The sequence below is a fragment of the Trachypithecus francoisi genome, unplaced genomic scaffold (assembly GCF_009764315.1).
Source record: "Trachypithecus francoisi isolate TF-2019V2 unplaced genomic scaffold, Tfra_2.0 Lachesis_group12, whole genome shotgun sequence".
NCBI classification, from domain to species: Eukaryota; Metazoa; Chordata; class Mammalia; order Primates; family Cercopithecidae; genus Trachypithecus; species Trachypithecus francoisi.
Genome location: NW_022681457.1, coordinates 70,152,497 through 70,165,491, shown reverse-complemented (window position 1 = coordinate 70,165,491; position 12,995 = coordinate 70,152,497). Strand labels below are relative to the sequence as shown.

Here is a 12,995-nt window from a genome sequence, read left to right as displayed (position 1 = left end):
AGCTGTCTGCATGATGGGAACAGTGAATGCCACAGGATGGGGCAGGGCCATGACAGCACCTACTGAGCCATCCATAATGAAAGACTATTGGCCAGGCGCAGTGGCTCACGCCTCTAATCCCAGCACTTTGGGAGGCCCAGGCAGGCAGATCATGAGGTCAAGAGATCAAGACCATCCTGGCCAACATGGTGAAACCCTGTCTCTACTAAAAATACAAAAATTAGCCAGGTGTGGTGGCGTGTGCCTCTAGTCCCAGCTACTCGGGACGCTGAGGCAGGAGAATCGCTTGAACCTGGGAGGCAGAGGTTACTTGAACCCAGGAGGCGGAGGTTGCAGTGAGCCGAGATCATGCCACTGCACTCCAGTCTGGCGACAGAGCGAGACTCCATCTCAAAAAAAAAAAGAAAGACTGTCATCATTACAGTGACCTCATCCTGCACTTGATAGACTCCTGTATTAGTCTGTTTTTACACTGCTCTAAAGAACTATCTGAGACTGGGGTTATGAGGAAAAGAGGTTTCATGGACTCACAGTTCCACAGGCTTAACAGGAAGCATGACTGGGAGACCTCAGGAAACTTACAATCATGGCGGAAGGGGAAGGGGAAGCAAGCATGTCTTACCATGATGGAGCAGGAGAGAGAGAGCAAGGCGGGAGGCACCACACACTCTTAAACCATTTGATCTCATGAGAACTCACTCACTATCATGAGAAGAACATGGAGAAATCCATCCCAATAATCTAATCACCTCCCATCAGGCCCCTCCTTCAACACATGAGGGTTACAATTCTATAGAAGATTTGGGTGGGAATACAGAACCAAACCGTATCCCCTCCAGAATCATCCCACCTCTGAAATATTGGTCCCACTCCCTGAAACAACCACTTCTCTTCTGGGTACCCTCATCAGCCTTTTCAATGACACCCCATTCATGGTAACTGCCATAGTGGCCCCTGGGTCCCTCACAATCAACAGCTCCCACCCAAACTAAACTAGTCACTGTCCCCAACACCAAACTTGCTTCTCCTCTGATGGTTCCTGTTTTAGGTCGTAGTGCAGCCAACCCATAAAGCCAGCAATGTAGGAGCCTGCCCCAACTTCTTTTCCCCTCACTCCCACACCCATTGGTCACACTTGAGCTTAGTCACCACTTCTGCCTTTGAAATGGCATCTGAAGCCATGACTGCCTGTTCGCCATCTCTCCTGCATGATTTCAGCAGCCTCCTCACTGGCCTGGGTATCTCTGCTCCTACCTGCTCCCTGCCCACCCTAAAACCACATTCTACTACTTGCTGCCCTGTCCCATCCTGTGAGCTTTCTAAAATGCTAATCTGGGCCAGGCATGGTGGCTCACACGTGTAATCCCAGCAGCACTTTGCGAGGCTGAGGCAGGCAGATCACTTGAGGTCAGGAGTTCAAGACCAGCCTTGCCAACATGGTGAAACCCTGTCTCTACTAAAAATACAAAAATTAGTTGGGCATGGTGGTGGGCACCTGTAATCCCAGCTACTCGGGAGGCTGAGGCAGGAGAATCACTTGAACCTGGGAGTCGGAGGTTGCAGTGAGCTGAGATTGCACCACTGCACTCCAGCCTGGGTGACAGAGCAAGACTGTCTCAAAAAAATAAAGTAAATAAATAAAATAAAATAAAATAAAATACTAATCTGATCATGTCATTCTTCCGCTTAGGCTAAAATCCAAAGTCCTCTTTTTGGCATTCATACTCCTTCAGGTCACCTCCCCAACACGTCTCAGACTTTGTCCCCTGGCCCCCTGACATTTCCCTCACTTCTCTGCATGCGCTGTGCCCCTGAGCCTGCATTGCCCTGAGCCTGCATTGCCCTGCTTTCTGCCCCACTGTCCCTTGGTGGACTCAGAACCTTTAAAACAGTTGTCACCTCCTCCAAGGGGTTATCTTGACCCCACCCCAAGCTGGGAGAGTTCCTCCTCTCTGGGTGCACCTCTAGCACAGAGAGGACACCTGCACCCTAGCTGGTTGGTTTTTCCGAGGATATTCTTGGCCTTCTGGCCTTCTGCTCTGCACAAAGCTTGGCCCAGAGCGCATCCTCTCCCTTATGTCCATCTCCATTGCCTCCCTAGTGCTCCTAAGTGCTCAGCAGCCATCCGTGGATTGAACTACTCAAGGATGCACCACCGGGAAGTGTCTTTGTCAATGTGAACCCATGTTCATATGTGTTCAAAATCTGCTTTTAACCCTGCTGCGTCCATGTGGGCTGCCATGACAAAATGCTATAGAGCGGGTGGCTTATCAGCAACAGACATTTACTTCTTCCCGTTCTGGAGGCTGGGAGTCCAAGTTCAAGGTGCCAACAGATTCTGTCTGGTAAGGGCCCATTTCCTGGCTCACAGATGGCTTCTTGCCATGTCCTCATATGGTGGAAGGGGTGAGCAAGCTCCCGTGGGCCTATTTTATAAGGGTGCTAATCCCATCACCTCCCCAAAGGCCCTGCCGCCTAATACCAGAACCGTGGAGGTTGGGATTTCATGAATTTTGGGGCAGCTATTCAGACTATAGCACCTGCTGGATGGAGTGGCAGGGTGGCCTGGTATAGCGGTTCAGCACGAGCGCCCAGAACCCGGACCACATCAGTTCAAATCACAGCTCTGGCAGTTACTAGCTACGTGGCCTTGGACGAGTTACTTGGTCTCTCTAGGCCTCTGGTTCCTCATCCGTGAAATGAGGAGAGTAGTGTCTACCTGCAGGGCATGATAAGGATTGAAGGGGCCAGCAGGTGGGGAATGTGGAGACCTGTGCCACCACATTGTATAATAAGTTCGGAATGCACCAACCTCATTGAAGACCTCAAGTCTTCTTGTATTTTTTCTTTCGAACCCATCTCTCCATGAAGTCACCGCTGGGTGGGGCCTCCTGCTGCCTGGCTGCCCCTCCCTCCAATCAGCAGCCTGGCTGTGACTTCTCTCCTGGTCCCCAGGGGAGGTGGTCAAGAGGGAACAAAGGCCGTCTGCCTGCTAGGGGCATTAGGGAGTGCCTGAGCCACCCACAAGATGAGTCAATATGGGTGCCTGCCAGTGTCCTGCTGTGCTGACTCCCATGGCCAAGCCCTGAGGACCCACCCTCAAACTTCCAGGGCTCTTGTGGTATGTCATGACCCCTTCTCTCTATGGCTGGCTCTTCAGCACGCTGGAGCTCGTAGGCCCAGGGCTCTCCAGGAGGTTGTGAGTGTGCACCTGGGATGGATGCTGTCCGGGCGCAGGGGGCTGATGCTGTGTGTGCCCATTTCTGGCACTGTGCGCATATGTGCACCCATCTCTGGGTGTATGTTTCATCATCTGGTCTTGCTGTTTCCTTGGGTGCATGATCCCATCTTAATATCTATGCACTAGGCACTAAGTATAGTAGTCTTTCTGTGGGTGACTGTCCTCCGCTTGTGAATATGCCTTGTGTGGCTGGGCGCAGTGGCTCACACCTGTAATCCCAGCACTTTGGGAGGCCAAGGTGGACAGATCACCTGAGGTCAAGAGTTCAAGACCAGCCTGGCCAACATGGCAAAACCCTGTCTCTACTAAAAATACGAAAATTAGCTGGGCGTGGTGGTGAGCACCTGTAATCCCAGCTACTCGGGAGGCTGTGGCAGGAAAATCACTTGAACCCAAGGGGTGGAGGTTGCAGTGAGCCAGGATCATCGTGTCATTGCACTCCAGCCTGGGCGACAGAGTGAGACTCCATCTCAAAAAAAAAAAAAAATACGCCTTGTGCCACTGCACCCATCATTGCATTCATACCTGCTTCCTTGTACATGTATCCATCTCTGTGCACACGCCTGGATCACACAGTACTGTCTCAGTATATACACGTCTCTCTATACATCTAGGGATGTATAACTAGATCTGCATGTATCCAGATGCATATGTGTCTATTTCTCCCTCTGGATATGTACAAAGATTTCTGAGTGAATGTCCATGTCTAAATGCAAATGTCACAGCTGTGTGTGTGAGTATCACAGGAACTATGTGTGTGTGTCTTCATATGGACACATCTATCTTTATAAGTGCACATCTATTCCATGGGTACACAGCTTCTGCTGGTGTACAGATCTGTGCCTGAGTGTGTGGAGCTGTGAGTACAGATGTTCACACGGCTCTGGGGTACACATCTGCATACCTCTGTGCATGTCTGTGGAGGTCTCCAAGGGTGCACCTCTATAGCTGAGGCTCTCTCTAAACCTGTTTTGTCTTCATATCTGTATCCTGTCACTGGTTCCTGGGTCCAGGGGTGGTGCCCAGGGGATAGCAAGGTGCTGCCTAACACCTCCTTGTCTACAGAGGTCTCGGCTGACCTGAGGGTGTGGCAGAGGGCAGGAGCAGGAAGGCCACTCCACCCCTGGGGATTCCTGGCTGGGCCCCAGGAGCCACATCTCTCCCTTGACAAGGGCCCTGGGGACTTGGGTGGTGTTTTCCATGAGTAGAGGCCCTATGCAGAGGCCAGGAGGCAGGGTCCTCGGGAAACACTCCTCACTCTCTGCTCATGTGGTGCCTGTTACCTCCAGACCTCCTCTGCCAGAGCCTGGTAGACAGCCATGGGGTCAGCACAGTAGACGTGAATGTGTGTGTGAGTGGGGTGGGGGTCCCTACATGATGGAGAAGGGGAAGGAGAAACAGGGCAGGAGTACAGGAGAGAGAGGGGTGAAGGACCACACAGAAAGGTAGAAAGCTGACAGCAAGGGAGGTGGGCAGTGGCCTCGATGGAGCCAAGGCTGTTGGTGGACTGGGATGCAGCCCATGGGTTCCTGCTGGCTCCTCACAGCCCGCCCTAGGGATGGGACTGTACCAAGAGGAGGATGAGTATGCCGTGTCCCCCTCCCTCCCCTCTCTCTGAGTCCCTCAATTTCTCTCACAGTCTCTCTGCTCAGTTCCCGTTCCCAAAGGCTGGGATGTGACGATCACATGCCAGGAGTGACGTCCTGGAAGTCCAGACTGGCCAAGGACAAGATGTGCCAAGAGGCCTTGGACAAGGGCGTGACCTTCACAGCCTCCTGGGCCAGTGGGAAGAAAGTAAGAAGGGGGCCAGAATTGCTGCCATTTTGACCCCCACCCCTAGCTCTGGGCCCTTCCACACCCTATCTTGCTGAGCCTCCAACCCTGCAGAGAGTACTGTCCCCACATCACAGATGAGGGACCTGAGGCTGCTTCCAAAGCTGGGGCAGGGTGAGCGCTGGGGGTCAGGCAAAGAATGGCCCCTTGTGGGAGCTGCCTGCCCCTCCTAGCTCTGTGAGATGTGAGTGTTCCCGGCAGCACTGGCCACTGTTCCTGCCCATGGTTTTGTGGAAGGAGCAGGGTTTGGATTTTCATTCCACATCTGACTTGCTGCATAACCTGGGGCAACTCACTCGCTTACCTTTCTGGGCCTCAGTTTCGCATGTGTAAAGTACCTCGCTGGGCTGCCATGAGGACTGATGCAAGATCCAGAAGGCAAAAGTCCTTTGTAAACTGTAAAGCACTGGGCACCAGTAGGTGTCCGTGTGTTCACAAGTGGATGAGTGCTACCACAGCAACCCGAGCATTGACTAGAGGGGCCGTGGACGGGGCTGGGGTTTCACTAAGCACTTTGCAGAGGGCATTTAATCTTCATCATGACCCTCTGAATAGAGACCACCACTGCCCATTGCACAGATGAAGAAACTGGGTGAAGTAACTGCCCAGGACCCCACATCCTCTAAGTGGCAGAATCAGGATTCAAATCCAAGACTGTCCAGCTGCAATGCTGGTCCTCTGAGCCACCAGGTGGGGCCGCCAGGGGAGACTGATGGAAGAGGGTCCTGAAGGAGGATCGGCAGGGCCAGGAGGCAGCAGGGTGGGGAGATAGACACAGGAAGCCTCTTGCTGGTCCAGTCTCTCCTCCCACTCCTTTGACCACCAATTAATCTTGCTGCTTTGGCCAAGTTGGGGCCATCAGCAAGCCAAGGTACATGGAGGAAGTTCACGGTTTACAGAAGGGAAGCTGCCCTGTGCCCTTCCTTGCTGGAATGGCTGTCCCAGGACCCCGACCTCAGGAAGTTGGCTGGGATATTTTGCTGCTGCCTTTTTGCCTGTGGGCCTTCCCATCCTCACCCCTTCTCATCCTTCCCATCACACGCCACCCCTCCCTAACTCCCCTCGGCTACTCATTCACAACCAGCTCTAGGGACTAACAAGAATTCAGCACAGAAGCCTTCCACAGTGCCCTGCCTTGCCCTGGATACCAAGCCTAACACTTCCCTGCTCCACAATAAAGCAAATATTGAACTCCTACTGTTTGCCAGGCACACTCATATCCAACCATATCCAAACTAGGTAACCTTGGGCAAGTTTCTTAACCTGTGCTCTATATCTCAGTTTCCTCATCTGTAAAATGGGAACAATGAGGTAAAAATGTAGAGGGTTTGGAAGAAGAGCACATGGTCATGTGGGAAGCTCTATTTAAACATTCATTAGTTTAAATTAAGATCTGTATAACACCTTTGCAAGGTAAGAATTACCAGCTCCATTTCACTATTTGGTGACTAGGGCTCAGAGAGAATGGCTTTTATTCATTTTACTTATTCAACCAGCATCTATTGAGTATCTACTATGTGCAAGGCTCAATGCATGATACTTTTGCACATTATCGCATTTAATCCCCATAGCTGTGTGGGGAGGCATTAACATCCCCCACTATTTCCAAACACTCCCCCAGGGGCAGTATCACCCTGCTTGATACCCCTGGTTTGCTATCTGTCTTCTCTACCAGCTTAAACACCGGGAGGGCAGAGAACTGCGTTTTGTTCACCATTGTGTTTCAGCATGTGGCACAGACTAAGTGCTCTACAGATACCTGTTGAGAGAAGGAATGAAAACATCCACATCTTACAAATGTGGAAACTGCAGTTCTGGCCCCAGGGGCAGTGGCTCATGCCTGTAATCCCAGCACTTTGGGAGGCTGAAGTGGGCAGTTCACTTGAGGTCAGGAGTTCGAGACCAGCATGGCCAACATGGTGAAACCCCCGTCTCTACTAAAAATACAAAAATTAGCCGGGCCTGGTGGCAGGCGCCTATAATCCCAGCTACTTGGGAGGCCGAGGCAGGGAGAATTGCTTGAATCCAGGAGACAGAGGTTGCAGTAAGCCAAGATGGCGCCACTGCACTCCAGCCTGGGGAACAGAGAGAGACTCTGTCTCAAGAAAAAAAATAAAATAAAATAAAAAGAAACTGCAGTTCAGAGAAATTAAGTGATTTACCCAAAATCACACAACTAGCTCAATGGCAGAGCGGAGATTTGAACCTATGTCTGACCAGCTCCAAAACCTGTGTTCTTACCACAGTGTTAATTCTACACATGGGAGCCTCGTTGGTGGAGAGGAAGAGGTCTGAGCTGGGGTGCAGATGAGGGCCGTGGGCTGCAGATGTCTGGAGAGGCAGGCAGCTGGGGGCCAAGACCCCCACAGAGGCTCCTTCATTAAGAGCCCTGGGTTTCTCCCGCCTCCAACCTGCCCACCTGTGTTTCCCCTCAGGCTGCTGGTCATTCCGGTCAGGGGAGCAGTGCTCCCTCAACAGGTCCTCCATCAGGAAAGGGGGCCAGCCAAGCTGGAGCTTGAAAAGCCCAGACACAGAAGAGCTGCCACACCCAGTCCCCCGGGCCTCCTGCTGTTCACAGGCTCACCAGGGAGCTCAGAGAGAGAGGGAAGGGCTCAGTGAGAAGGGTGTGCCTAAGCTCTGGACTAGCAGAGCTAGAGGGGACTCCAGAGAGCAAGTCCAACCTCCTCTTCCTACCCCCTTTGCTGGCTGTGGAAATGGGCCCAGAGAGAGCAGAAAGAAAAGACGGAAGCCCACACTCACTGAGTTCTGCTGGGTAGCAGACCGAGCACCAGATCTTTCACATTTGTTCTGACAGCATCTGCACCCCCCAGAGGTGGTGGGCACCTCGAGTCAGGGTCCTCAAGAACCCAGCAGAAAACCTGCACAGAAGCAGGTGTTCAGGAATGTTTGCTGAATACCTGCATGAATGACTTATGTAGTCCCCAGAACAAGCAACTGAGGTAGGAATTATTATCCCATCGAGGAAACTGCAGCCCAGAAAGCAAGGAATTGACCCTTGCCTCAAATGCTGCTGACAAATGAGCTCTGGACAGCAGGGACCTTATCGGGGGCACATGGGGTGGAGACGGGGAGTGGACGCCAGGCTGCAGTGGGTGGAGGAATGAAGGGAGGGGAGGAAGCAGGCACTGCAAGTTGTAAGCAGCTCTTCAAGGCAAGGTGGGAAATATGAGGGGGCAGGGGCGAGGCATTCTTCCCTGGAGGAACCCAGAGTAAGGCAGGCTGGTGCTGGGCTTTGTGGCATTACCATGGGGGAACTTGGACAGGCTTCAGGGTTGGCTGGACAGAGCCAGTAGAGATATTCTGGAGATTCCCTCGAGGAAAAGATCCATTTATCCAGAGGGCCAGGGATCACTGAACTGGGCAGGAAGGTTTGCTTCTTGTCAAAGACCCCAGCTCCCCTGCATTAGTCTGTTTTCATGCTGCTGATAAAGACATACCCAAGACTGGGAAGAAAAAGTGTTATTTATTTATTTATGAGATGGAGTCTTGCTCTGTTGCCCAGGCTGGAGTGCAGTGGCGTGATCTCGGCTCACTGCAGCCTCTGCCTCCCAGGTTCCAGTGATTCTCCTGCCTCAGCCTCCTGGGTAGCTGGAATGATAAGCACATGCCACCATGCCTGGCTAATTTTTGTATTTTTTTAGCAGAGATAGGTTTTTGCTATGTTGGCCAGGCTGGTCTCAAACTCCTGACTTCAGGTGATCCACCCGCCTCAGCCTCCCAAAGTGCTGGGATTACAGGTGTGAGCCAACGCGCCCGGCCAAAAAAAGAGGTTTAATTGGACTTATAGTTCCACATGGCTGGGGAAGACTCAGAATCATAGCAGGAGGCAAAAGGTACTTCTTACATGGTGGCGGCAAAAGAAATGAGGAAGAAGCAAAAGTGGAAACTCCTGATAAACCCATCAGATCTCGTGAGACTTATGCACTATCACAAGAATAGTAGGGTTTGAAAGACTGGCCCCATGATTCAGTTACCTCCCCCTGGGTCCCTCCCATAACACGTGGGAATTCTGGGAGATATACTTCAAGTTGAGATTGAAATGGAGACACAGCCAAACCATATCATTCTGCCACAGCCCCTCCAAATCTCATGTCCTCACATTTCAAAACCAATCATGCCTTTCCAATAGTCCCTCAAAGTCTGAACTCATTTCAGCATTAACCGAAAAGTCGACAGTCCAAAGTCTCATCTAAGACAAGCAAGTCCCTCCTGCCTATGAGCCTGTAAAATCAAAAGCAAGCTAGTTACTTCCTAGATACAACGGGGGTACAGGCATTGGGTAAATACAGGTGTTCCAAACGGGAGAAAATGCCAAAAAAAGGAGGGGTTTCCGGGCCATGTAAGTCTGAAATCCAGCAGGGCAGACACATTTTAAAGCTCCAAAATGATCTCCTTTGTCTCTAGGTCTCACATCCAGGTCACACTGATGTAAGAGGTGGGTCCCATGGTCTTGGGCAGCTCTGCCCCTGTGGCTTTGCAGGGTACAGCCTCCCTCTCAGCTGCTTTCAAGAGCTGGCTTTGAGTGTCTACGGCTTGTCCAGGTGCATGGTGCAAGCTGTCGATGGATCTACCATGCTGGGTCTGGAGGACGGCCACTCTTCTCTTCTCACAGCTCCACTAGGCAGTGCCCTAGTAGGGTCTTGGGGGGGCATCCAACCCCACATTTCCCTTCCACACTACCCTAGCAGAGGTTCTCCATGAGGGTCCTGCCCCTGCAGCAAACTTTTGCTTGTGCATCCAGGCGTTTCCATATATCTTCTGAAATCTAGGCAGAGGTTCCCAAACCTCAATTCTTGACTTCTGTGCACCCATAGGCTCAACACCACATGGAAGCTGCCAAGGCTTGGGGCTTCCACTCTCTGAAACCACAGCCCAAGATGTCCGTTGGCCCCTTTCAGCCGTGGCTGGAGCAGTTGGGTAGGGCACCATGTCCCTAGATTGCACACAGCACGAGGACACTGGGCCCGGCCCATGAAACCAGTTTTTCCTCCTGGGCTTCTGGGCCTGTGATGGAAGAGGCTGCCGTGAAGTTCTCTGACATGGCCTGGAGACACTTTTGCCAAGGTCTTGGGGATTAACATTAGGCTCCTTGCTACTTATGCAAATTTCTGTGGCTTGAATTTCTCCTAAAAAAATGGTTTTTTGGCTGGAAGTGGTGGCTCATGCCTATAATCCCAGGACTTTGGGAGGCCGAGGAAGGTGGATCATGAGGTCAGGAGATCAAGACCATCCTGGTTAACACGGTGAAACCCCATCTCTACTAAAATTACAAAAAATTATAAGGCAGGAGAATCACTTGAACCCAAGAGGTAGAGGTTGCAGTGAGCCTAGATTGTGCCACTGCACTCCAGCCTGGGCAACAGAACAAGACTCCGTTTCCAAAAAAAAAAAAAAAAAATTGTTTTTTCTACTGCATCATCAGGATGCAATTTTCCAAACTTTTATGCTCTGTTTCCCTTTTAAAATGGGATGCTTTTAACAGTACCCAAGTCACCTCTTGAAAGCTTTTCTGCTTAGAAATTTCTCCGCCAGATACCCTAAATCATCTCTCAAGTTCAAAGTTCCACAAATCTCTAGGGCAGGGGCAGAATGCCTCCAGTCTCTTTGCTAAAACATAACAAGAGTCACCTTTGCTCCAGTTCCCAACAAGTTCCTCATCTCCGGCTGAGACCACCTCAGCCTGGACCTTATTGTTCATACCGCTATCAGCATTTTGGGCAAGGCCATTCAACAAATCTCTAGGAAGTTCCAAACTTTCCCACATTTTCCTGTCTTCTTCTGAGGCCTCCAAACTGTTCCAACCTCTGCCTGTTATCCAGTTCCAAAGTCACTTCCATATTTTCGGGTATCTTTTCAGCAATGTTCCACTCTACTGGTACCAAACTACTGTATTAGTCCGTTTTCATGCTGCTGATAAAGACATACCTGAGACTGGGAAGAAAAGGTTTAATTGGACTTACAGCTCCATGTGGCTGGGGAGGCCTCAGAATCATGGCGGGAGGCGAAAGGTACTTCTTACCTAGTGGTGGCAAGAGAAAATGAGGAAGACGCAAAAGTGGAAACCCCTGATAAAACCATCAGATCTTATGAGAGTTATTCTCTACCATGAGAACAGCACAGGAAAGACTGGCCCCCATGATTCAACGACCTCCCCCTGGGTTCCTCCCACAACACATGGAATTCTGGGAGATACAATTCAAGTCGAGACTTGAATGAGGACACAGCCAAACCGTATCGTCCCCTTAGAGGGAGGCAGGGGAAGGGAATTAACATTCACGGACACTCCCCTGTGGGCCAGGCACTGAGCTGAACACTTGGTTCACACAATCTCCTCTACTCCACAAAGCAGCCCTGGGAGGAAAGAATCAGCATCTTCATCTGACAGAAGAGTGGTCACCAACTCACAGTCACACGGCTTCCACCAGCTCACCCCTTCCTTCAACAGACACTGCCTCCATACTGTGGCCAGCCAGACATCACACTAGATGGGGTCATGGGGTGGGGAGGGGACACAGTATCGAGCCCTGCCCTCATACAACAACACCACTTTCTCCACTAGCTCCTTTACCTCTTGCTAATCAATTTCTTTGCCTATAAAATAAAGAAGCTGCTGATCTCTAAAGATTGTGAGAATTAAGCAAAGTGACGTAGTAGACACTGTTGATGTGCTATCCATACCCCTCTGCCCACTGGAGGTAACTGCGGGAACTTTCTGTGTGCACTGATGGCTTCCTGTGTGTCTCTGCCTGGGGGCTTCTCTGGCTGCCAAGCACTTGACTCGCCCACAGGAAGCCGAAATGCCAGGAGTTCATGCTCTCAGCCAATAAGGGAGTCTGGTTGTTGGTGCATAAATGCCCCAGCTTCTCCATCCCTCGGTGGGATCACTGAGGCATGTTCCACACGGTCTCTCCAGGTGCCACCAGTGGTAGCCTGCCCATCCACATGCCCTTCATTGTCTTTCCCCATGACTTCCTCACCCCGCTTCCCTGAAGCACCTCCACATAAACTTCTTTCACCCACATCCTTGCTCAGCATCAGCTTTGGGGCAAACCCAGCCTAAAACAGTAACATTTTACAGCCTGGTGCCCAGTAGACACTCAGCAAATGCTGTCTACCTTGATATTCATTTTCATTTTTATAGAAACAGACAGCTTTGAGAACACGGTTGCAGCTCTAGCTGAGTCACCAGTGGCTCATCAGCATCTTCCAGGAGCAGGTATGGGCCTGTGGCCTGGGGATGCAGCAAGAGGGAGGGGACTGAGGGTCATGGGCCTCAGCCTGTAGCCTCAGCCACTTGGAAGCTAGGTTAATCTCTGTCGTATACACACACTCTACAGTTTATAAAGCCGTTTTCTTGTGTTCCAGGGCCTGCATCCCATTTTCCCTCCCATTGTTCGAAATCCTATGTTCCAACTCAGAGTTCTGTGTTCAACACATTAGGCTTCAAGCCTAATGTGCCAAATGCTCTGCTTGTTGCAAATACACCCTTCCACCACCACCTCCCTCTCCTTCCAGGTTCCCTTGGAGTCAGCCAGGCTGGAGGTGAAGTGCACCTGGGCAGAGGAGCTGATACAGCTCACCTGCCTTCTAAGCTGCTGGTGAGGCCCACCAGCCAGCTCAGTGTGCCCACCTGGCCGTGATTCTGAGTGCTGGGACCACGTCAAGAGTGTCACCCCGCCCCACTACAAGCTAGTCTGCTCTGTTAGCATCGGGAGCCAGGGGCAGGACAATGTGGTGGTCTCCAGCCAGAGCCTGTGGGACCTGCATGGAGACAGCTTTCCCACCTCCCTCTACGTGAAACCACGCTCTTCTGCGTGGCATTGGTGTGTGACATCTGTTTGGAGTGAGCCCTGTGGGATGAGGCCAATGTGGGGCCCCACATTAGACCCTGGCACCAAAA

The 12,995-nt window shown here is 51.5% G+C and overlaps 1 protein-coding gene across 1 annotated transcript in view; it reads right to left on the bottom strand.

The window, feature by feature from the left end:
• Positions 1-11,002: 11,002 nt before the first annotated feature.
• Positions 11,003-12,995, bottom strand: part of LOC117092545 (NADH-cytochrome b5 reductase-like) — a 36,616-nt gene continuing 34,623 nt past the window's right edge. Inside the window, exon 8 of the transcript XR_004440832.1 lies at positions 11,003-11,114. The gene's annotated coding sequence lies outside the window, so the exon portion shown is untranslated. The remainder of the gene's footprint in view (positions 11,115-12,995) is intronic.